The 26,515-nt window shown below is 36.8% G+C and overlaps 1 protein-coding gene across 3 annotated transcripts in view; it reads left to right on the top strand.

Annotated features, from left to right (window-relative positions):
- Nucleotides 1–26,515, top strand: part of rassf7a (Ras association domain family member 7a) — a 46,428-nt gene that overhangs the window by 11,895 nt on the left and 8,018 nt on the right. Inside the window, exon 2 of one of the 3 annotated variants that reach the window (XM_082160492.1) lies at nt 6,059–6,370. The exons of the other annotated variants lie outside the window; for them this stretch is intronic. The gene's annotated coding sequence lies outside the window, so the exon portion shown is untranslated. The remainder of the gene's footprint in view (nt 1–6,058; nt 6,371–26,515) is intronic. 3 annotated transcript variants of the gene reach the window in all.

The raw sequence follows: 26,515 nt of genomic DNA, 5'->3' as shown, positions 1-26,515 counted from the left end.
CAAACACTGTTTTTGAGACTGTCTTTGTTTCACTGCAGTTTTAAGGAGAAAATACTCAGCAATGGTGTCGACTTATGAATTTACACATGGTTTGTCTTAAAGCATATTAAAAACACCACATAGACATAAAAACAATATTTAAAGCTTGATTTTTACCACAGGGGCACTTTAAAACAATTGCTGTAATTTACAACAACAACAAAAAACATTTCAAACTAGTAAGTCCACTAGCCCTTTTCTGCTGAATTAGCAAGGCCATGTTTTAACATATACTAACATCACCATAATAACTGGTGGTAAAGAGAAATCCACATGATGAATCAAAGTTCATCACAAGTAGCTTTTCTACAAGCTGATGAAAATACTATGTAGAAAGTGCATGCAGTGTAATGCACACAGACACAAAACAAATAACGCAATAAACAATAATTTAACAAAAGATGAAACATAAAATCCAAATGCACATAACCGATAACAAAAAACTAAGTAGAAACATATTTATTAAAATTAAAAACCATAAAATGTGAAGTGTCAAACAGGGATAATTCTGGTTGATAATGTAAGTATTCCCTTTATGGCAGATTAACAGTAAATGGCCAATAGTAAAATTCTTTACAACTTTCTATATAAATTTACAAAAAAAAACCTAAATTAACTAATTTTAAATTCTACAAGTAAATTCATATATCACAACATTGTAATGTGCAGAATGAAAATGAATATTCATCTTGAGATTTGCCAATGATAGCAGAGTACTTTTTAAATATTATATTTAACTATAGAAGCAAAGGTGATTTAAATGTAAAAAAATAAGCATTCACAATTATAACTGGAAAAAATTCTCCCATTTTGACCGATATTGTACAGATATATTGTGCATCCCTAAAACTATCAAAGACCGGTTAGAAGTCCATTTAGATTCTGGTTTACCTTTCAGGTCTCATGTAAAATATCTGCCAAGATATACAGTATGTCAGGAGAAAAAGTTCTTAAGGCAGAAAAATCGTCAGCAATTAAATGAGCAGCAGGTGAACATAATCACGTTTATTCTTTAAAATCTCACTGTGAATCTGACAAAATAATCAGCAAATCATCAGGGTTTTGTAACTGTATCAACGGTTACTACAGTTTGTTTTTCAACTTTGGTTTGAGGAAAGAAACTAAATAGTGGCATGAAAGTTCAGATTGAATTTGTATTATCTGCATATTATAGACTTTTGTGCTTCTGAGTGTTTTAGTGCAAGCTTAACTTCTATTGAAAGAGGAATATTTCTTCAAACTCTTAGATGTTGTTGAATATAATTTGCTTTGAGTGTGCGATTAAAATAGACCTGAAACTCAAGCCGTTTTGAATTGTCTTCAGCCTTAGGAGAAAGGAGAACACTTTTATTGTTGACAATGTGATTTGGGGCTTTTCTTTACTGAGTTATTGGAGTTTAACTGCAAAATGAGAAGTGTACGTTGCACTGCACACAAATCCCAGCAAATGACAAAGAACTATGTCATCATGCGGTGACCGTAATGACAGAGTTGGGCTATATTTAACCGCGCTGCCTATAAACAACAGTCAAGCAGTGCTACCTTGGTTTGTTTCTGCTTTCACTTCATCCTGCACTTGATGTCAAAGCTAAGCATTGCATCTTGTGGAGAAGCTTTATACATGTGTATAAATCACTGTTAATAAACAAGATTGCATTTTTAAAGCATCATATGTTGCCTCCTGACTGAAAGGTTGTTCCAAACCATTTTGGATTTTGCTTTTCTTTGCTTCAAAAGAAGTAAAAAGTGAAAAGTTTAATAACAAAGTTAATTTCAAAAAAAGTTTTTACTTTTTTTTTTTACTTTTTCAAAGTATTGTTGTGCATGTGATGGACTTGATGATGGTTAGATCAGATCTCTGTGTGGAGCACCGGCTGTTGTCAGACTCCTTGTTTATACAAAAACCTTACTATAATTACAACTAATGGCAAAAGGAATGTTTGAAAATGTAAACTGATATTTCCTACTGACACACTACAGCAAAATATATAAATAACTGGCTTAAAACTATTTTAACATGCCTTTTGCACAGTATTGTGTGTGTGTGTGTGTGTGTGTGTGTGTGTGTGTGTGTGTGTGTGTGTGTGTGTGTGTGTGTGTGTGTGTGTGTGTGTGTGTGTGTGTGTGTGTGTGTATTTATTATGTATATGTATATATATATTGGTGAATTCAGGTTGATTGGGACGCATTTTCCAAGTCTCTTTTTTCCAAGATGCATTTTTTTTCCATCTCAATGGCAAAAAGTTTCCCAATCACCCTGAATTCACCCTGGATTATATATATATAGATGTTTTCCTTTGTTCCTTCTTCTTTCTTCATTATGTGAAAGAAAAAAACAGAAGACCGTACACCACAACACCGCTCATACCATTTAAAACCACAACCTGTTGTTGGCATGCCTGTTCCAAATATGGGCTGCTTTTTTTTCTTTTCTTTTTTTGTAGCCTTCTGTCAAGGTCAGATTGTTTTGTTAAACAAAAATGTTTCACTTCTCTCTTGAAGAAGAGCTTTGTCAGCTAATTGTAATAAGAAAGATACATGTAATGCAAGGTTCATAGCCTTTCCAAAGCCATTGTATATGTGCAGTTAAGGGAATAGTTCACGCAAACAAGAAAATCTCACCAATTTGTTGTTCCAAACCCGTATGACTTTCTTTCTTCCATGAAACACAAAAAGAGTTTGGTTTTTCGGGTGTACTAAGGCCATGTTCATCCAGATGGTCTTGACAGAAAAAAAGAAAAAAAACACATGAAATTGGGTTTTTTTCTCACAACTGATTCAATTCACATATGGAAGTAGTTTGAAATGCGATTCCAATCAGATTTTTACAGATGTGACTCAATCTGGACACTCTGGCTGTTAAACTGTCTTTTGCAGCACTCTTAACACAACACACAATGATAACGTCAAAGCTGGTGATAGAAGTGCCAGAAGTATTCATACGGTGTTCAAATGGTATGTCCAAAGATTTGGGCATTTCCCAGTGGATGGAGGAGTTCTGCACCGCGACTCTTACTAAAGCAACCCATTGGTTGGATATGTCTGAATACACAAATCTTTTTTGATCACTTGCAATTAATAGTGTGGACAGTCTGCCTGAAAAGATCTGATTTGAGATTTTTTCTAATTCCCGTAATCATAGTGTAAAGCGTTGTACTTAGTGTGCTCTGTAATGGGTTGTTAATGTAGTATGCAGTGGCCTGTTTGAGCACAGCACACCTGTCCATGTTTTGTCCACTGATCTAAAGAGACTCTAGAGTGTTTCTGTCATTGGATTCTTCAAAGTGCACCTGTGCTTTGAAAACATCTCCTGGACGAATGATGAAATCTGTTTGAGGGAAACTACTGGGTCACATCTGTTCACGTTTTATGTTGAAACAAGCTTAACCGCTGAGTGCGCTTTTCTTTATGATGGAATATTTATTCTTTTACAATGCAACAAACGGCTTTGTTTGCGAATGGAAATCCAATGACAAGATGGATTAGGCAAGGAAGTAGTCGCGTTCCTATTCAGGCCAATCCTTTTGCAGTTGAGTTGTGTTTCCTCATAAAGTAGGTCTTGTGGTTATCTCAGGCATGCTTTCTGATGTCCATAATATCAAATGATAAACAAACAAATTGTACTCTTGAGAAATCGGTTTAAAATGATGAACTCACATTAAATACCAGTTTTATTGTACAGTTCTCTATAATCTCTATAACATTCTCATTATTGGACATTTATGTTTGCCAAATTATTTAATCTTGGGAAGAAAAAACATGCCTTTGAATAGTGCTGTTGCATTGCCAATGATATTCAAAGTGACTCTACATCCACACCAATAGGTGGCAATAGAGAGTCCAAGACAGCAAAATATAAAAAAATGTATTTGGTGCACATTAAATTCACACATTTTGAAATGGGGTTGTAACCTGAAACTGAGGGAATGTTTAGTAACCCTGACAGGACGGCTCCAGAAAGCGTGGGGGGTCTGAGACGCCGCGGGGGGGATGGGCCGAGATTACAGGTTTAAGAAGTTGCCCTCAGGAATGCTTCAAAAGTGTCAGTGGAACGTAAAACAGATAAAACCAAGAGTTATAATCACCCTTAATCCCTTAATGTTGGCCACTAAACCTGCCTCGTTCACACTTTACTAAATTAGAAGAGGTTTTATTGATCATATAGTGCCAATGAACTCCACGTGTTGAGCATAGACGGCTGTTATGTGATAAAGCATTGTATGATTGTTATTGTTATCACAGTGCAGAAGGTAATTGTATTGCTCTTGATGGCGTACAAAGTGAGAGGACGCATTAATAATTGACTGCTGGTTTTGTTGCGTGTCGTTGTGTGGACAAATAAGGCCAAAGGCTCAGTTGGTATTACATTGTCATTGTGAAATTGCTGTATAGGGCTATAGATACCAGATGTTTACATCTACAGTATTTAACTGCTCGATGTATCTGTGGTTGAATTTCGTGCCGGTCACGTTTCCCAACTTCAGAAGAAATACAATTATACTGTTTTGCCTGAATAAAATTAAACTGATTTAGTCAAGGCACTTTTATTTATATAGCCTAGCGCTTTTTACAATACAGATTGTTTCAAAGCAGCTTTACAGAGATAACAGGAAAATTATGCAACAAAGTTTGTTTCTAGAAGAAAATAGCGTCACAGTCCAGCTTAAGTAAGTTCAGTGATGGTTAATTTTTGTTGTAAAAAAAGTTATTAATTTAGTTCATTTATATATATATAGCCGCTCTGGAGAAAACCTTGATGTCATCGTCCAGCTCAGTTCAGTTCTCATATAATGGTGTCAATGCAGGCAGATCAATAATATTGTTGAATATTAAATTAAATGTCCCCAACTAAGCAAGCCAAAAGCCAAAGGCAAAAAAGGCGACAGTGGCAACAAGGAACCACTGCATGTATAGCCATATTGTTTTGCATTTTGGCATAATTTTTCTGACAGTAAATCACATTGGCCAAAATTCTCATTACCACAATACATAATGTATATTATGTGGAAGCTTTTATTTGTCATGCTAGTACTTGTACTGCCTTACATTTTATTATCAGATATTAAAGAAATAAATGTCTCTTAAAAAAATATATATAATGCATAAATATTTGTTTTTATTGTTCACACATTTTAGCCCTTAATTTCTTTATTTTTATTCATTAATACATGTATTAATTAATATATTTTATCAATTTTATTTATTTATTTATCCATTTATTTTATTAATTTATTTAAAGATAGAAAAATAAAGATAATTTATTTAAAGATTTAAAGAAAAAAAGAAAGAAAAAAGATTAAATAAAACCAGTAAGATTCATTCTTGTATTATAATAATGAGAAACTTAATTTTTTTAATGCGAAACAATTTATTTAATTTATTTGTTTTTGGGTTGTAATATGACCCAGATATCTTTTCAATAGATTCACCCACATAACCATAGTGATTTGTGATTGAGCTGTTTGTCCACTTGAGTTTTTGTTGTATGGTTTCAATGGGAAGCTGATGGTCCGGTTTCAGTGTATCGTATGTGTGTGTTTAAGCTCTCATCTACAACAGTGCTAATTATCTATTGAAAAGAAACATCACAAATGAGATCTCCTGTCTCATTCTCCAGACAGCAGTGAGATAAAATGCAGTCTTTTTTTTATTTCTCGTGAGTATTTTAGAAATAAAAACAGAGACCTCCATGAAGTCTTCTGAACTGTGAGCAATACAGCTTTCCTCTGGGTACCAAAAGTGACAGAAATCTGTTTGAATAAGCTGAACATGTGACTTCCGTTGCAAGCATCTGGTTACACTCACACACAGATAGAAGCTGTGTGAAAAAACACCTCCAAATGCTCACTCATGCAAGTTTTGCTCATTGCACGTTGTTAGTTCATGTGATTTAATGCAATACTTAATGTTAAAAATTAAAACCTAATTAAACCTTATTGTACCAACATTTCATACAAATAGTGTATTGTTAATAATGAATAATGTTTGTTTTTTTCTGTTTGGGTTATGTTTTTGTTAGGTCTAAGTCAAGTATGTCCTCATTAAGTGAACTAAATGGATGGGCGTGGGTGTGAAAGACGTCAATAGTGAGGGGACAGAAACTCAAGACAAGACACTCCTCCTACCTGGAGAAGGAGGCGGAGCTTAGAGAGAGAGAGAGAGAGAGAGAGAGCTGCAGATGTGAGTGGGAAGTGCTGTCAGACTCTTGAGGAGTGTTAAAGACCCGAACACACACACACACACACCACCTGCACGTCTCTCTCAAAGGAGGACATTTCTGCTTTCATGTGGAAGTAGCCGGCAAAGCCAGGAGGAATTCTGTATTTATGAGGTAAGAAAACTGTCCTCCGCTTGTTTGTTTGCAGTTGTAAATCAACCTGTTGTTCCTGAGCCGCTGCTGTGACGTCTGTGAGATCTCCGGCTCAAGGATTATTTTACATCAAGCCTTGTTTAGAGGGAAACTTGCTCTTTAATAGCTCAGGAGGCATCAACTCTTTTTCAGACGTTTTTCCTAAAATATACACAAATGAGAACTATAAAATGAATGTGGATGTAGCCTAGCTCATATCATTTGGTTTTAGATGAATCGTGGCAAATCTGAGCACTGTTTGAGACATTGTTAAGATCTATTCTGAAACCCTATAGGAGACACATCTGAGATTATTGGTCTTTCTTAGAAGAAAAATCTGAGCAAAAGTTTCACATTGTTCTCCATTTTAATCGTATTTCTTTATTCTCATTTCATAGAGTTGGGTTGTTAAAAAATATCTCCTTAGTGTTTTTTTAAACATATTTTGGAGAAATAAAAAATTAGACTACATTGAGTGTATAAAGGAACTATAAAAGGAATATGGAAAACATAGATCAAGATATTTGAGTTTATAATCCAATTCTTAACGTTTAATAGCAAACTTTGGTAATTTTAGAAAGTCTTAGAGCCGTTTGAGACTGTTGAGATCTCTTCTGAAACTGCAGAGACACAAGTGAGACTATTGGAGTCTTTTTTAAAGAAAAATATGAGCAGTTCATTTAAGCAAAAATCGTGGATAACAGAAAATTAGATTTGAGAAGGATCAGATGAGATGTTTATAATGACATGTTTGATGTTAAATTGCAAACTTTGCTATCTTGGAAAATCTGATCACAGTTTGAGATCTCTTCTGAAACTCCAGAAGGGACATCTTTAAAATATGTTTACTATCTTTTCCCAAACATCTCTCAGTGAAAAATGAGACATGAATCCTACCATGACGAATAACTGATGATATAGCGTGGATCCTGGATTTAATTATGTTCCCGAGTGTTCAGAGCTACATTAATCATGCTTCTTTAACAAGGCGCTTCTCACTAAGTCCTTTATGAACTTGCTGTTTGCTTTTAATCTAACCGGATTCCCCTGTCGATCTGTGTTTAACCGCGTTCGCTCTGCTAATGACCAGACTGCATGCTTTAAAGTCCAGCACAGACACAAAATCTGGTTAGTATATCATTAGGAGTCGTGTAATATCATTATCCTATTCACTCAACAAAACCTTCTCAATCATTTTTCGATGTATGCATGACTTGGCCACTCAGAACACCCTAGCAACTGCATAGCAACGCATCCAGTCAGATATTGCAGATGCCGCACCTGTGTAATATGTGTTCACGTGAAACATTTCATGACTAATCAACTTAAATCTTGTGACGTAGACGTTGAAATGCCCAGCTCAGCTCTTTGTTAAAGTGTCAGTTCAGCACTTGTTCTTGTTAAGCTGTTTAGGTGATGCTGATGTGCTCCGTTTAGACCACTGTGTGTTACTGATGAGGAACAGCAGGTCCGAGTGCACAGCTGGACATTAGAGATGTGTGGCCATTGATCGAGAGCGAGATGGGACATGGGAAGCATTGTACAGGAGAGTGAGTTTCAGTAATGGTTGTAGTCAAGTCGAGGCACCTTTATTTACATAGTGCTTTATACTATTGTTTCAAAGCGGCTTTACAGTAATAAACAGGATGATCGGTGACGCAAACAGAATTCAGTTCTGCTGTAAACAGCTCGAAAAAGACAATTGTAAACGGTCATTATTCAGCTGAGGTCAGTTCAGTTTTTATTCAGTTCTGTTCAATAACTGTAAAGATCATCAATAATTGAATAACTTCAGTTTAGCTATAAAGCATTTCTGGAGAAAACATGAGAGTCCAGCTCAGTTCCCATCCGGTAGTGTCATTGCAGTCAAATCAGTAATATTGTTGAATATTAAGTGTGGTTGTAGTTAATTAAGTGGTAATTAGTGGTTGAAGCTTATTAAAATCTAAATCTAAAGACACAATGTTGAGGTTTGAGAAGAAAACAAAAATGTTACTATAATAAGTGTCAGAAAGTTCAAAAGTGTTCAATATTAATATTTAAAAGGTCAAGTCTTTGTGTACCTACTTAACTATATTTTGGGGACATATTTGTAACCAGAAGTGACCAAAACCTGACAAAATCTCCCTTTAGGGACATCCTCATTTGTAAATCTGGAATAAAAGTAAAGTAATTAAGGGCTTATACTATTATATATAGATAGATAGATAGATAGATAGATAGATAGATAGTGCTTAATGAGAATTTGGGGGAAATGTGCTTATTTTGATCTTAAATAGGTTTCATTTTCTGTATCATGCAATTTTTTTCAGGTAAAATGTGACCAGGGCAAGCTCTTTTTTTTAGTTTTTCACTCATATCCCCATGGTAGTAGCTAGTAGGAAACACATCATGGTCTTTTACTGGAAAGTGATGAACAGTGTGAGTTTCATTGACCCCTGTGGTGACCACTAAGCATCATTGGCTTTCTCTGGATCAATGTTGACTAACACATGTGAGCTTTCATTAGGGTTTGTGAAAGCTTTTGTATTTTAAGATGGACAGTTTCACCTTACATGCAAATCATTCACTTGCTTTGTAAGTATTCAGTGAAAACCTTCTCCTTGTTTCTCTCTATCGTTATCTGGATCTTTCTAGTTCTCTGCAACTTACTCTTTCATGACGTGTAAGCTTCTGTCTTTCACACTCCATTGACAATCTCAGAAAGGTGTAAAAAATATGTTCAAAAGTGTGAAGATTTCCAGATAACACAATAAAAGCCTTTGATCGCTCTCAAGGTCAGGTTAGCTTCTAGCCAAATCAAACCCCTGCGCTTAAATGTAAAGACCCAGATGATAAATGTTATAGAAATATTTTCCCAATATTCCAGTTTAGAAATAGTATCAGAAACTTTAAAATGGACAGTTTTCTTAATGCAAGTAGAGCATTGGCATAACATTTATAAAGATATTCTCCATTTCAATGAACATTTTAGTGTTTAACATTTACATTGAAATGCAATGTTCAATGGTGAATTGTGTTGCTGAATATGTACAAAATAATGCTTTGTCTAGGCAATACCATCCACAGTTATTTTGGGAAGCGGAAACTAGCAACAATTTTCTGTTGTTTCAGCATGAAAAAGCACAAAGTCACTCCAAAGAGTTATTCTCTATCAGTCCGACACTGTTTCTGAACTCTCTGAAACACTTTGATTGTAGTCTTGAGTTTTCTTCCGTCAACGAACACGTCACAATATTCCTCATTTAAATAATTCCCGCCCAAGGCATACGCAAAAAAAGGGTCCTGGCCTGGTTGAGTCGAGTTAGTAGTGTGTTGAACCTCACGGTTATGGTAAGAAGCGGGTCCTTTCCCAAACATTCGCGAAGCTCTTGACCAATCACAACACACTGGTCCAGTCGACCAATCAGAGCACATTGTGCTTTTCAGAAGGAGGAGCTTTATAGAGACAGGAACTGAACAAAGCATTACTGACAGACTGGGAAGAGAGGAACTGTAACAATGTCAAATATATGAAAAATCATGTTGTTGTTTTTACATTTAAGCATTACAGGGGTCCTATTGTGCTTTTTCACTTTTTCAACTTTAGTTAGTGTGTAATTCTGCTGTTTGAGCATAAAAAATATCAAAGTCCACTCCAGAGGGAGATGTTTTATTGAACAGAATCCACTTTTTAAGAACTACAACGAACAGCTCACTTGGACTACAACACAATATTTCCAGGCTTTATGAAGTCATAATGTTCCTCATTTAAATAATGCCTCAACTCATTTGTTTGACCTTCCTAAGGCTGACGAACTTAGAATGGGTAAAATTAAGCAATAAGCCCCAAGAAACCGTGGTTTACAGTGAATTTATAACAGCTAAGGGGCGTTGTTATCACAACGCGGAGCATTATTTTAAACACTTAATAATCCTCATGTTTAACATCGTACCTATAATGTACAAGGAAACATACCACTCTCAAACATCCTGAAATCCGTGCTTGCAAATTCCGTGCATGAAACCATTTCTGAATGCTCCTCTTGTTTGTTAACATTGTCAGGGTCTGAAACAGGTTTGAAATTGCCGCCATCCTTTATATTTGCAGTAGAGCAGAACTCACGGTTATGGAGGGGCGGGACATTTCCCGAACACACTGCCAATCACAACACACTGGGCCAGCTAACCAATCACAGCACATTTCGTATTTCGGAAGGAGGGGCTTCATCGAAACCGGAACTAAAAGACACGTTTGGGACAGAATGGGGAGAGAGGAGCTGTAATAATGTAAAATATGTGAAAAATTTGTTTTTTGAACAATCAAACATTCTTCTACACCCCAAAAACAAAATCAAGACTTGATAAAAGCGCTTAATAGGACCCCTTTGAAACAAGACTTGGTAAAAAGGAATGATATTTATCATATTTAGGTTGTTGTTTCTGAAATTATACTTAACACCATTGGTTGTAGCGTTCCATAAGTACAATCTATGAAATACTAATCATCTAGGTTGTATCCTTATTATTTAAACGTTAGAGACAATTATTGTGTGATTTTAACTGGGTGTTTTTTTGTGTTTTTTTACATACTTAGGTTGGTGTAATGTTTCTAAAATCCTTTCAATCAACCTTGATTGAGTTAACATTCTTGAAGTGTTTATTTTTAATGCTCCAAAAATATTCTGAATATGTATAAAATACTACTTCATCTAGGCTGTCATTCACATTATTTGAACGTTAGGAACCATTATTGTGGGAACTTTCTAATCTTTTTCTAGTTTTTCTAGTAATTGAATAGTTTCCACTGGCCAGTTTTTTGTTATAGTTTGATATAACATTCCAGAAAATGTTTTAACACCTTAATTGTATTAACATTTTAAGCATTCTAGCTACAATGCTTTATAATGTTCCAGATGTGTGTTGTTGAATATATCATTGCCTACAAGAGCAGGTGCAGTTATTCTGCTTTTCTTGTAGTTATTGAACAATATGAAAGAAAGATGAACCAAATGCAACTCCAATGCAAACAATTTATGGAAGAGACTGTAAATGTCGACCTTCCCTTCACATTGTGGTATGAGCATTCCTAGAAAGAATTAAAATGACACAATCATAATCATCATAAACATAAACATTTAAATGCTTGAATGCTCCATCTCCGAGAGTGGACCGCTCTACTCGGTGGAGAAAGTGAAAGGTGTTTGGGTTTGGCATTTACTCATATGGCAGCTCCTGTCTGATGCAAGCAAGATGGAAAAACAAAACAACCACAAACACTGAGTGCTTACTCAACACACACTAACAACATACTCAAAGCATATAACTATCATCTGAAAATCTGCAAGGACTCACATTTTTGTCATTTAAGTTCAATTCAAAGTCAAAGACATGGCACACATTTTATGTATGGTTATATGAATGTTTTTCTTAATATAAAAAACATACACTGCTTTGAATACACATCTTCTATGATGAATACGTTTTTTCATGAAATTTCTGAAGGAAAATGTATTGTGATATTTTTGGGCGTTCCATAAAAAAATGTCAGGGTAGTACAACTGTTCTGATATCATGATTAAGAAAAAAAAAATGGGAGGGGGAGGGGGCCATTGAAGCGTTTTTTTTTTTTTTATATATATTGTAAAAACTTCAAAAAACATTTGTCTGGCAAATCAAAGTCATGTGGTGCAACCAGCATACAGAAACGCGAAGGGAAAACAGGGAATCATATCAGTAAATCTCTTCAAATATCTGATAATTTTAATTTGGAAAATGTCATGTTGTACAAAAAAAAGTTTTGAATTAATTATGAAATTAATTATATAATTAACAACATTTGTAAATTTATGCAACATATGTTCTTACGTTTTGATTATGGGTTTCACCACATCACATATTTAGACTAAATAAATTTAAACTTCAAAACGAAATGAAAGTCAATATAGAACACAAAGATTCAAACTTTGGCACATTTAGGCTATTTTAAACTAGAATTTGAAAATAATTGTATTCATCTTGGACACTGTTTTTGTAAATGTTGAATATTAGATATTCTCAGATTTGGTTGTCTGGATCTTCTCTACAATTTGAAACTTTGAGTCTTTGAAACTTTGTTGAATTTTCTCTCAAAGTGGTGAGTTTCTGAGACAAATTAAGTTATTTTTAAGGTGCCTTAACTTTTTTGAAGGCAGGTGATGCTTCTATTTTCTTCCTCGCCTTAGCAGCTGCTGTTATTTTTATTCTACAAAATCACAGTTCAGGAAAAGGTTTAGTCTGTCTCTCATTTTCTCATGTCTCATCCTGACACCCTTTACAGCTTTTCTCACAAAGCTCAGTTGTTTGATAATCTTTGATAATCTGAAAGAGCTTAGATCCCAATCCTCTGAGTTGTAACTTTGTTTCATCCTTGGTTCCCATGTCTTGACTGAAAAATCAATCTCCTATGGTACTTGGATTCACACGCATACTAATTGAAAAGCTTGTCTGGCCCAGGACACTGGCACAGACATTGTCTTTTTGCCTGATGCATTTTGGAGACTTGGAACCATGTGAACAATCCGAATGTTGATGTTTTTCATGTCCCAAGGCTGTTTAGGTAATTATTTCGCAAAGCTCACATAATGAGAGAGTGAGTACGCTATGCTTCGGCGGGATTCACCCATATAAATATCCTCCCTTGGAAACCACAAGCTGTTGGCCAATGTTGCTTAGTGCCGATACCCCAAAGTTCCCAAATGCGCCACTGTTTGACTGCAGAAGTAACAGGACAAAACGTTGATTGGCAGTTTAATGTGTTACCAAATATGCCAAAAGAGCAACCTGGTCAATCTGTCAAGGAATATGTGTACTGAAAGTTTTATACAAAAATTCTTTGATGGCAATCATGAATGAGATTTTAACTTCCGGATCCTGACTGTTGTGTTCTTTTGCGTGCTGGAATTGATGACATCCACGCTCTTGGTGGGAGGTAACTCTTTATCATGTTTTTTTTTTCAGCTTGATTGGAATAAAGCTGGCAGGGAGATCAAGAATGACAGTCAAGAATGCATGCACTTCGCAATGCTCCCACACCAGGAATGTGTTGTTTCGCAACACACGCATTCCACTTACGGTTTTGTCAGTGAATCAACTGTGAGGTTTCCCGCCACAGGGACTAGATGTGTCACCTAAAACTGCACATTCCAGACCTTTTGCAAACATTCCCTGAAACTTGAAAGGTCCAAATACAGACCCTTGACCTTGGGCAAAGCTGGAATGTGGAAAGGTGATGAATGCTTATGCACTATCTTGGGTAGGAGTTGAATTTAACATGGTTTTTGAATAAACCATGTTCAGCATTCAAATCACCATGGACACTTCAAATGTTTGGTTGTTTAACAACTGGATCTGTAAGCACGCTAAAGCAAAGCACAATGTCAGTATGCTAGAAATCTCTGCGCTGAGAAATCATGTCACTAATTTCTTCCTCTTTAAAGCAGCACAATTTGTCAGTTAGTGAAGATGGTTTGAGGAATCAAGTATATACAGTAATACAATATGTGTGAAGTTTGTTTTAAAACGGTTAAGGATGAAATACTGTATATATGTAAAAAATAAGTATTGCAAAAAAATTACATTGCAGATCTAAGTTTTAAAAAATTATAATCTATATCAACCTCACTAACTGACTAGTTAAGTATGAAATATTTTATATCAAGATTATTGCAAACTATTGAAATTGCATTTCTAAATTAACCACCAAATTGATTTACTTTATAACACCACCTCTAAATTGAAGAGAGAAAAAAAATCTAGATAAACTTGCTAGTTAACCTCACTGAATAGACTACCCCTTGGCTAAATATTAAATAAGTTTATAGAAAAAAAATAAAAAAAATGTCAAGATAAATAAAACTACAAAAAAGATGTATCTTTCCCATCTCTAGAAAATAAAATAACATTTATTATTTAAAGATTACAAAGTTAAAGTTTTTTATTAAGAATAAAATGCGTTATTTGATCATGCACAATGAATCCATGAATGTATATATTAAAGGAAATTGGATCAACTTTGATTTCATGTTGACTTTAAATGAAGTTTCGCTTCAGAAGGAATTTGATGGTGGATGTACAGTTTGTGCACCTGTTCAAAAATGTCCAGTTCTTTACTGTCCGACCACAAGGGAGTTTGGTCTTGTTTTAATATAGCCTCTCACAGTAGGTGCACCTGTTCTGTCTTGCATTGAAAATAGGCCAATGCCCCAGGACTTCCTTTTGTTGGCGATCTGTCTTTTACACCTCAGGCTTTGATATTCATCATTTAGATAAATCTGGAATGGAAAGCAAGTTTATATAAAGTGTGGAACTCCGTTTTGAATAATTTAGCGCAGCAGGCATGTAAAAGAGTATTAAATAACTTATGAACCAGAAGTCTCACGCTGTACACAAGCAAATTTCAGGAATAGAGATGGTAAAGTGGACACATACACTCGCTTAAATTGGACCGGCTGTTTAGTGATGTCGGTAAACAAGTTCTTCTGATTTAATTTCCTCTATGGAAAAACACATTTAATTGGATATGACAAACTGCAAAGCTGCACACAAGAGAACATAATGTTTCAAAGCTGGATTCTTATAGGGCTTGTCGTACAAGGCTCGTACTATTTTCTCTGCAGATTCCCTTATGGTCTGCTTACACCTGGTTGGTTCCTCTCATGAGAAGTGAAAACCACCCACCTGTCTTTATGACTTGAATTACAACCCATGCATTATGCTTATGTCTAACAGATTCTTTTCTTATGGTCGCACACAGAATTATTTTTCCAGATGGTTTCAAACCCAAGATTGACATTAATTTACGATCTTTTTGCGAAGTTGATTCGGAAGACCAAAATGCAACTTCCCATTGACGGCCTGACAAAAATGCGTGCCCACACACTTGCAGTCTCTCTCTCTCTTTGTGTGTGTGTGTGTGTGTGTGTGTGTGTGTGTGTGTGCATCCCACTTGTTGAAGCCAAGATAGGGATTTCTGGGCAGTGAGCAGAGACAGCCTTGTTTGTTTTCCCAGGCTGCCTTTGTTTAGGTTAGAGGTGAAGCCTGGTCACTTTTGGTGCCCTCAACATTCCTCTGTCTAGAGGCGCTCATACCATTCATGCGGTCGGAGACATCTAGAAAAATGTTATCCTTCATTTTTTATACAGTATATCATAAATGACTGGAAAAATCATGAGCCCTTATTATATCGCTGTGGACTTGGAGGGACTTGTCAAAAAGTTTGAGACTATTCTGCAAATTTAGCAATTTTCTAAACTTATTTGCTAAAATGAATCTACATTTGTGAGGGAGAACATTTTACACATTTTTGTTACAATACAGTATTATGTAAAACTCAATCAGATTGCAATTCCGTTTAGTACCACTAGTAGAGCAGAAATGACGCACTTCAGTTCAATTTGTAGTAATGCTGCTTTTAATATAAGCTACTCCTCAACACATGGTCCAAGAGCTGTTGGCTACAGGACTGTGGTAGATCATATATTATAAAATAAAGTCTTGTTTTGTGTCTGTGATGTTGTTCTTGTTAGCTTTGTGTGTCCTCATTATCCGTGTCCTTTATGGTTTGTACTGTTAGGAAATGTGTCTCAAAAACATATCTGCCAAAGTAATGTACTGTAAAATGTATAATTCAGCAACGGAACTGAATAGTGGTGTTTTGTCCTGTGACTATGCCATCTCAGTCACCCAGTTGCCCTGCTGTGGGGCTCTGCAACCGGAACTGAACAATGAACGCGGCTCGCTAGGCTAGTTGCATCATCTATTCTAGAGCCCTTGCGTTCTCACTATCCTCAATTTAAGTTTGGATGCGTGTCTCAAATGCAGAGAAATAGTCAGGTTGACAGAGAAGATCTCAGAATTAAGCACGTGTGAAACCCTCATCTCTGACAAAGGAGGCTACACTAAACATGTAGACAGTGGAAGGGACAATAACAGGAGATGACATGACTCACCGTGTTTGTTGACTGATTTTGACTTACCAAAGTTGTTTTAACTCATAAAAAATGAGTGTGAGAAATAAAAAAAGACGGTAAACACATATGACAAGTTAACAGGCTAGTGAAATGCTAACGTGTTGTGCTAGCGATATCGATTTAGATTAATAGCTAGCGATGTCAGATTAATGTGATAGGCAATATTAGACAATATCAGATATATGGTGATGAGTAAGTTATATTTAGCAATATAAACAACAAGGAATGATAGAGATTCAAAAGAAAGCTATACAGAGCTACAAACACAAACCACTCAGCAGCGAGGCATACAGGAACCGGTCTTACATGTCAGGGTAAAATATGAGCAAATCTATGGTTGAATTCATGAAAACAAACTGTTTTTGGAAGAACATTCATTTACCAATGAATTGTTAACTATAAGACCAGTAAATAAATAAAAAAGTAACATTTTGACTTCGTGTTCCCTTTAAACATATCTGTCTGGATCAGGAAATTAGACAAATTGCAGAGTTATGGACTACGTTCAGTTTCTGATTGCATTTGTGCTGGCAACAAGGCAATTATGAAAGAATGTGTGTTCAGGTTATGGATGGAGACTCTCAATGCACGCTGATCCGGCTGTAATTCATGTATGAAAGCAATGACATATTTATAGGTGCATGTTTGTTCAAAGAAGACTAATCAGTTATTCAAGGAGGAAATGAGGACAAAAATGTTAACCACCAACTGACTATATATTTATGTAATGTTGTTGGTGGGGGGCATGTTCAGAACTTGCCTGGAGTTGTTTGATGGTTATTTTGATGCAGAAGTGTGAGTGGGATTTCCATGAATGGATGGGACAGTACGGGTGTTACAGAATTATGCAGCCAGCCATGAATTTTTTGTGCTAATTAGTTTGTCCACAAGCTAGCCACACTGGCCCTGTCGCAATTTTCCTTCCATTGCTGACATATTTCCCATTGAAAAAGGAAGTTGCAGAATAACCATTAGTCTTTAGTTTACATCACAGCTATGGACAATGATTAGCTACTTATTGCTAGTCAGTTACAGATCATATTTGGGGGGTGGAACATTGTCATTCTATATATTCTATATGGTCAAATATTGGGACATGCCTACAAATTTAAGGTGATCAATATTTTTGGACAGAGCAGAACACGGACGAGCAAAGTATACTTGTGATTTCTGGTGTGCGCCTAAATGGCCAAATATACACAAAAATATGTCAATGTCAGTTTTGGTGAGTAGATCCATGAATTCTGTCTTACACGTGGTTTGAAATCGCTGGTGTTTCTGACGTCACAAACTACCTTGTAACCAATCAGGCCAACGTGTGATCGTCAACGAGGGGATCTCTGAACTGGTGCGAGTGAGTGGAGGCGGGGCTCATTTGTATATTCATAGAACTGCGCATACTAAATGAGGCAAGGGTGTAGAGTTACGTTCAAGCTATTTTAAGGCATGAAGATTTTTTTTTTTTTATGGTAAAAATGTTTAAATATGTAATTTTGGTGATCAAAGATGAGTTTTAAGGGATACAATTATTGACTACAGGGGGACTTTAAAGCCTAATGCAAATATCTGCTTCTGTCTGTCATTAATGTTAAACAAAATACAAAGATGAAACCACTCACTGCTCTTGATTGAATAACTTTAGTAGTTTTAATAAGAGTCAATGTATATTTAATGCATACAGTGAAGACTATGTAGTGTTTAACTCAGGGTTTAATGACTATTTTGACAACTGATTGTTTAATGCAATACTGTGTTTTAAATTGTGCAAATAGAGAAGTCCATAGTCTGAATATTCTCCATAGTACATCTCAAAATTGGGAAGATCGTGATATGAAATTTTGGGAAGATCTTCCACCCCTAGTCTGACTGTTTATTTGTTTTAATTTCTATATAAAAGACCATTATCCAGAGATGTTGCTGATGCATCATTGCTGCTGATTGGAGATGCCATCCTAATAAATCACTGATTGATCCATAATGAGTCGAGACAGTAATAATTCTTCACACACACACACATGACCCAATCCCTCTGCTTCCTCAGCACCTCATTCATTCAGTGATCGACTGCTGAGGAAACATTCAATCAGAGCCACACAACAGCTGACAGTGAGAACCGTCCCACCCTGCCCTTGTATTTTACAACTGTTTCGTTTAAAGCTGCTGAAAAATTAGACATGTTTTTTGAGGTAGGGTAAAAACAGATGTTTTCTCACTCTCACAGGTATTTTGTAAGAAAGAGCAGTTGTTGTGCATAAATGGGGGCTGCAGATGAAGTGCATCATGGGATATATGCACATCAACAGCTGTAACAGAAAACACTGGCCTTATTGCATGTGATACAAATGGCCTTTTGTGTCGGTCCATATTAATAAAGGTATGAAATTAACACCCACCATGAGCCAAACACATGTAATTTTGCTCGTTTATTGCCATTATGGCAAATGACCCGTAAACAATTTTTCAGCTTGACGTTTGACAAGATACTCCATTGCTTAGACACAAAGATGTGTGCTTAAAGAAATGCATTGGATTACATAGAGAAGAACAGACTAAACAAAAGCTGTCAATTTTTGTTTAGTTGCGCAAGAGCTTTTCGAAGAACACAATGAATTTTTCCCACCGTTATGTTTATACATATTGTGGCTAATATTTGGCTGATTACTAAGGTGTTCTAGGGAGTTGCTTAGGGGGTTGCTAGGGGGTTTTGAGTGGTTGTTAACAAGTTGCTATGTGGATGCTGATATGTTCTGCAAGTTGCTAGGGTGGTTGCTAGGATTTTTTTTAACACATTGCTATGTGGTTGCTAGGGTGTTTGGGGTGTTGTTGACACGTTGCTATGTAGTTGATATGGTGTTTTGGGTAGTTGCTAGAGTGAGATGTTAATACGGTTCCCGTGCAAATGCTAATGAGTTCTGGGTAGTTGCTTAGGGTGTTGCTAGCTGGTTGTTAGGATAAGTGGTTGTTAATATGTTACTATGCTGAAGCTAAAGTGTTCTGGGTAGTTGCTTAGGGTGTTGCTAGGTTGTTGCTAGGGTGTTTTGGATGGTTGTTAACATATTGCTATGTGGTTGAAAGGTGTTCTGGACAGTTGCTAGGTGGTTGCTAGGGGATTTTAGGTGGTTAACACATTGCTACGTGGTTGATAGGATGTCTAGTTAATTGATTGGTGGTTGCTAGGCTGTTTTGGGTTGTTGTAACACATTTCTATGTAGTTGATGGGGTGTTCTGGGCAGTTACTAGGTGGTTACTAGGGTGTTTTGGTTGGTTGATAACACATTGCTAGGTGGATGCAAGGGTGTTTTGGTCTATGTGGTTGATAGGGTGTTCTGGTTAGTTGCTAGGTGGTTGATAGTGAGTTCTAGATGGTTGTTAACATGTTGCTATGTGGTTGATAGGGTGTGTAGGTAATTGCTTGGTGTTTGCTAGGGTGTTTTGGGTTTGTTAACACGTTTCTATGTAGTTGATAGGGTGTTTTGGGTAGTTGCTAGGTGGTTGCTAGGTTGTTTTGGATTTTTCATCTGCCAGGCCTGAACTGTTTGGAAAATATCAGTGCATTCATGTCTGTAGCACAACAAGTTTAATACTTCAATAGACATAGTCTTCATGTGTAACTTCAATTTTGCCTCATGAATTATTTGCACTTTTGCTCTTTCACATTTTGCGTATTAAACAGCTGAATTGCTAAAAGAGAGCACAGCTCCTCCTCCCTTGTGGGGCAAGATGGTGTTTACGTGCTTCATTCTGCAGATGTGCTTGTGTGAATCTACTCTATCTCCCCCGAGAGCTTCACTCCTCTTACTGTCTTAATACATTTACACTGATTTATTAATGGCAACTTCACACAGTAGTGTTTGGAATGGATAAGAACAGCTGGCTAATAAACTCTGCATCAAGAGAAAGCACCACGCCTGCACAACAACAGCGCGCTTGTTCCTCAGGACATATTCCCAACAGCCCGCAAAACATAAAGAGGATGATGAGAGAGAGGAACGGGATCATTCTAGTAATCATAGCTTCTTGAGGTGGCGCTCAGAAGGGAGGAGACAGGGATGTTTTAGACTTGTCTGGGGTGGGTCTGCATTTCTGAAGCAGTGGGTCTGGACATGTGCGAGTGATTGTGCTTTAAGATGGAAGTTCCACCCAAATCTCAAATGCAAGCCTGTTGTGAGTCAAATCACAATGCTAAAATATGTTTTTTTCTGATCTAACACAAATCCATTGAGCATAAGACCAAACTGTCCGAGTTTGGCACCTGTTGATTCTTCTGCGCTTCATCTTTCACATTCCAGTACTTCATTGGCATGGTAACTCCAGTGGTCTGCGTTGAGGAGTTTACCCTGAGGCCACGGACCTGATTTAGTATGAGCCTGTTAGAGGTACAGGAGACAAAAGGAGATTTGTTTTACTCTCCGCTCTGCTCACGTGGCCCAACAAGGTGGCATTCCTCTGCTTCAGTGTGGATGAAAATGAACCCTTTCAGAGTTTTTGAAGAACAGAAAAACAATAGATTATAGAGGCTTACAAGAGCAGGTGGACAGAAAACCGATATCAAATTTAGGACTTGAGTTTAAGAGTAACTTTTTTACCTGCACTACTAGGTTTTGTAATCTGGCTCGGTTTACACCTGGTTTACACCAGGGGCCTGTACCATGAAGGTAGCTGAACAAACTCGAGGTTACAGGATTAGTTTTGAGTTGACAAAACCAAACCGATGCAATCAGGCTTTATTGGTACCATGATGCAGCTCATCAACTTTCTCTGTCAACTCAGGCTTTGATCCTCAAGCTATGATTACTCCACGCGCGCGTGCACATAAAAGAGTGACGTCGACACTGAACAACCAATCGCGGGTAGAGCGAGAGCGATATATTTTTCCGCGGAGGAGCAAGAGATAATCATTCAGAATTACGATGAATTTAAATATGTATTTCAAGCTCGAAACAATACAGTCTCTGCTGCCAAAGCAAGAGAAGACTGTTGGAGAAAGATTGCTGATTGTTAATGTGTAAGTTAAACAAATACGTTCTATATTTATGTAAAATTATGTATGTAGGCTATGTGTAGCCTATATGTGTAATATAGCCTATAGCCTATTTTTATAATATATAAAAAATGATACATGCACATTTTTTATATATTATAAAAATAGGCTATAGGCTATATTACACATATAGGCTACACATACATATATACATAATTTTACATAAATATAGAACGTATTTGTACTACTAAGAAAGCTAGGGAATCCTATCATAAGATTAACATAATAATAATAAAGATTTAAAATAATTCTTAACATGTATTATATTGCATAGTACATTTGTGCAATTTGCTTTAAAAAAAAAAACGGTGTTCATGTGATGTCACCCTTTCAATGTATCTTACCGGCAATTTTATAAAAGCCCTCTTTTATGGACATGGCCGATAAATGTCCGGGGAACACTATTAATGAAACTATTCATGTACTCCTGCAGAGCGAGGACCACCTTACGAATGGTTCGACAAACCGTGTTTTCCCCTAGCTTCTGTGCGTAACCCACCGTACAAGAATGTACCACTTGCAAAAAAAAAAAAAACACGCAATGCAATACCATTTGCGGTACAGTAAGTGCATGAATTTGACGTGTTAAATTCTTTATGTGCGGCTCAAGAAGTTCGCAAAGATAAGACATTCCTTCCGCGGAAAATCTGTATCTTTCATACAAGTAACTATCAGGAAAGGCAAGGGGATTTTGTCTGGCTAAAAACTCTCTCTACGAAGTGCTCGTCAAACAATTTGCGCTGAGATGTCCACAGGATTTGGAAGAAAAGGTGAAGTCATTGTAACAGACACTGGGAATAAGTTACGTCACCTATATGTTTCTTTGCTCTCAGCTGATTGGTCAAACTTCAGTCTGAGATCTTGAGTCCAGAACATAACCTGCCCCGGAGCAGGTTAGCCGTGCAGCGTAAGATACCATGGCAACGAACACCGATTCAAGCCAAGCTACTTTCATAGTACCTAAAACCCAGGGTTGGCGGAAACTAAACTGAAACATAGCTGGCTAGCCACCTAAACCGGCTTCATGGTACAGGCCCCTGGTATTAAAGTACGTTTTGGTCGACTGGATTACAAGTGGACGGCACTAAATACAGGTGTAAACAGGGTCTAAAACGTTTTGAGCTTGTCTACTTTTCGTTTTGACCACTTCCAGAGGTAGTCGAAAACACATTTGACCGGATTGCTTTTGTAGTGTAAACGCTCATGTGGTCGAATGTGTTCGAACTGCCACAAAAGGCCGTCTTCTCTCCGCCAACTGACCTAATGCGTAACATTATGGGAAGCGCACTAGTCAGACGGGATTTAAACTTGGTCGACTGAAGACCCATGGTTGGTTTGAAGACGAAAAATTTACCAAGCACAATGTTCTCTCACCATTCCTGATTTCTAACACACACTCACAGCGTTTGGCTGGTCTTGTGGCTGTCAGAGCAGAAACTAAAGATGCTGCTCTCCATAGGTTTTTCTGTTTTCTCCAGTCGTGTTCATATGTAAATTGCGTGAGCTTATTTCATCCATTAGATCAAAAGATCTGAAAAAACCTGTACATTTACACTACATAGACCCTACCCTCGAAGAAATCAGGATAGATGTGGACAAAAGAGACTGATTAAAACACCTGGTGTAAACGGGATTGTGTCTCCCTCGTCGTCTTGTGATCTGATCGACCAAAACGCATCTTAATACCGGGTGTAAACAGAGCCTGTGTTGTTAAAACTCAGTCATTACACTGTTTGTGCCCTAAATATCAAATGACTTGTACAAGTTGGTGTGCTTTGGCTGGTTTCTTATTATTTATTTAGATGGCTCAAATGCCAAGTGGCTGCTTTCAGAAACACTTTGTCACACTTGATTGTGTGTTAAATAGTGTGTGTTAAATAGTGTGTGTTAAATAGTGTGTGTTAAATTGTGTGTGTGTGTATATATATATATATATATATATATATATATATATATATATATATATATATATATATATATATATATATATATATATATGTATATATACATATACATATACATACATACACACTCACCTAAAGGATTATTAGGAACACCATACTCCCCCTTTCGCCTTCAGAACTGCCTTAATTCTACATGGCATTGATTCAACAAGGTGCTGAAAGCATTCTTTAGAAATGTTGGCCCATATTGATAGGATAGCATCTTGCAGTTGATGGAGATTTGTGGGATGCACATCCAGGCCACGAAGCTCCCGTTCCACCACATCCCAAAGATGCTCTATTGGGTTGAGATCTGGTGACTGTGGGGGCCATTTTAGTACAGTGAACTCATTGTCATGTTCAAGAAACCAATTTGAAATGATTCGAGCTTTGTGACATGGTGCATTATCCTGCTGGAAGTAGCCATCAGAGGATGGGTACATGGTGGTCATAAAGGGATGGACATGGTCAGAAACAATGCTCAGGTAGGCTGTGGCATTTAAACGATGCCCAATTGGCACTAAGGGGCCTAAAGTGTGCCAAGAAAACATCCCCCACACCATTACACCACCACCACCAGCCTGCACAGTGGTAACAAGGCATGATGGATCCATGTTCTCATTCTGTTTACGCCAAATTCTGACTCTACCATCTGAATGTCTCAACAGAAATCGAGACTCATCAAACCAGGCAACATTTTTCCAGTCTTCAACTGTCCAATTTTGGTGAGCTCGTGCAAATTGTAGCCTCTTTTTCCTATTTGTAGTGGAGATGAGTGGTACCCGGTGGGGTCTTCAGCTGTTGTAGCCCATCCGCCTCAAGGTTGTGCGTGTTGTGGCTTCACAAATGCTTTGCTGCATACCTCGGTTGTAACGAGTGGTTATTTCAGTCAAAGTTGCTCTGATCAGCTTGAATCAGTCGGCCCATTCTCCTCTGACCTCTAGCATCAACAAGGCATTTTCGCCCACAGGACTGCCGCATACTGGATGTTTTTCCCTTTTCACACCATTCTTTGTAAACCCTAGAAATGGTTGTGCGTGAAAATCCCATTAATTGAGCAGATTGTGAAATACTCAGACCGGCCCGTCTGGCACCAACAACCATGCCACGCTCAAAATTGCTTAAATCACCTTTCTTTCCCATTCTGACATTCAGTTTGGAGTTCAGGAGATTGTCTTGACCAGGACCACACCCCTAAATGCATTGAAGCAACTGCCATGTGATTGGTTGATTAGATAATTGCATTAATGAGAAATTGAACAGGTGTTCCTAATAATCCTTTAGGTGAGTGTATATATACAGAATATATATATAATATACACACACACACAATGCATAAGAAAAACATATACATTACATATACATATACATATACATTATATATTTAGATTTTGGGGCCAAAATATGACCCAGACATGTTCCTGTGAGTTGCTCCTCTCACCCTCATTCTCTTTATTCTCTATTAAACCTGACTTTAAGGCCTGGAGATAGAGCATCCATCATCTGGTACTTACCAGCTGCTAAATGGTCTGCTTTGTATCTCAGCACTGTTTGTTTTCATTCGTTTTTGCAGTAGACTTTACCGTAGAATTTCCTCACAAAGGTTGTAATACGTAACAGTCAAAGTGCACAGAGACAACATTCATTTTGTCTCACTCTTAATCTCACAAACTGGGATTCACTCAATAACTGCATGGCTAAAACGTTCAGATGCTACGCCTTACCTTAGTATTGCCATCTGTTCCTGCTGTGGGGCTTCAAAGTGGAGTCAGAAACACATGCAAGCACATGCAGTCTCTGAACAACTAAGTTCTGCCTGTCTGTTCCCTTAAGCATTCATCTGCCAAAATGCCTTTGAAGAGAGCCAGCAGTGCAGTTAATTGGAGCAGAGCTATGAGTCCATCAACCTCCTGCTAATAATAACTCTTGAAATTTGCTTACCCACTGGACCTGATGTTCAATCATGATTTCTTGTCTCATGGCTGGAAATCCTGCAGAGTTTGAGCAATCAGGTAGAAACAACTGAAGTAGATAATAGCTTGATTTTTCTTTATGGATGTTTTTATGGATGGACCTTATTTGACAAGTTTAGACTAGACTGGCACTTTGATCGTTATGTCTTTTCAAACTCCACAGATGAGGACGTAGTTTTGGTCTGAACATTGAAGAGTGAACCTTTTTAGCGGGGTCCCAGGGCTTTAGAGGGAGCTTCGTGAGATTTGTTTGTTTGTTTATTGATTTATTCTTGCAAAGTGGTCTTTTGGGGTTTTTACCTATCCACACATGCAAAGTTGGTTAATAACATAACTCCAATAAAGTAATAGCCTAGTTAACAATTACTTGTTTACATAGTATATATGATTTAGCTATTTTATATTATTTAAGCATTTGGGACCTTATCAGTTTGACAGAATGTTCCACTTCAAAGTGCCATGGAAAGTCAAACTAACTTTACTTTGAAATAGTTTATTTCCTACTCCTCAACAGTTCATCAGACTTTTAATGATTTCGGCCATGTTGGAATATCTGAAGGTCAGGTTTTCTTGTCAGTCATCCTACGAACAGAACACATTTTTACACATGGGGAAAACTGATTGTTTGGTTAATAATTCAAGAAGGTCCAGACTTTAAAGCTTTTGATTCTAACTTGTACTTGCCCTTATGAAACTGTACTATAGTTATTTAAATTGTTTAGCTGTAGCATTTGTTACAATAAGGCTATAATTATCTGTAAGTCGCTTTGGATAAAAGCGTCTGCTAAATGAATAAATGTAAATGTAAATTATAAGTGAGACCATTGATGTCTCCTTAGTAGGCCAATGTTGACTTCTGTCTTTTTTTATTGATCTATAGCTTTTGTTATGAAAAATACCAACCTACATATTTAGAAAACTATGGCTACAACATTACACAGTTGTAATATAGTAGAAAAATATATTTCATTAACAGATTATTTATTATAAATTCTACAAGTTAGTCAGAATTTACCAGAATAAATACAATTAAAAAAAAAGTGACAAATTCTAGTATGGGTGGTCATGAATTGATTTAAAAGTTTTCTAAATTATGTTGGTGCAAGATTAGTTTCTTTCCTCTTTTCATCTGTCTTTTTAATTTATGTGGCTGTTTTAGATCATATTTTGCACGCCACTAA

This window comes from Leuciscus leuciscus (genome assembly GCF_965113295.1).
Source record: "Leuciscus leuciscus genome assembly, chromosome: 25".
NCBI classification, from domain to species: Eukaryota; Metazoa; Chordata; class Actinopteri; order Cypriniformes; family Leuciscidae; genus Leuciscus; species Leuciscus leuciscus.
Note: the sequence above shows the minus strand (reverse complement) of the source record. Positions and strands in the feature narration are given on the sequence as shown.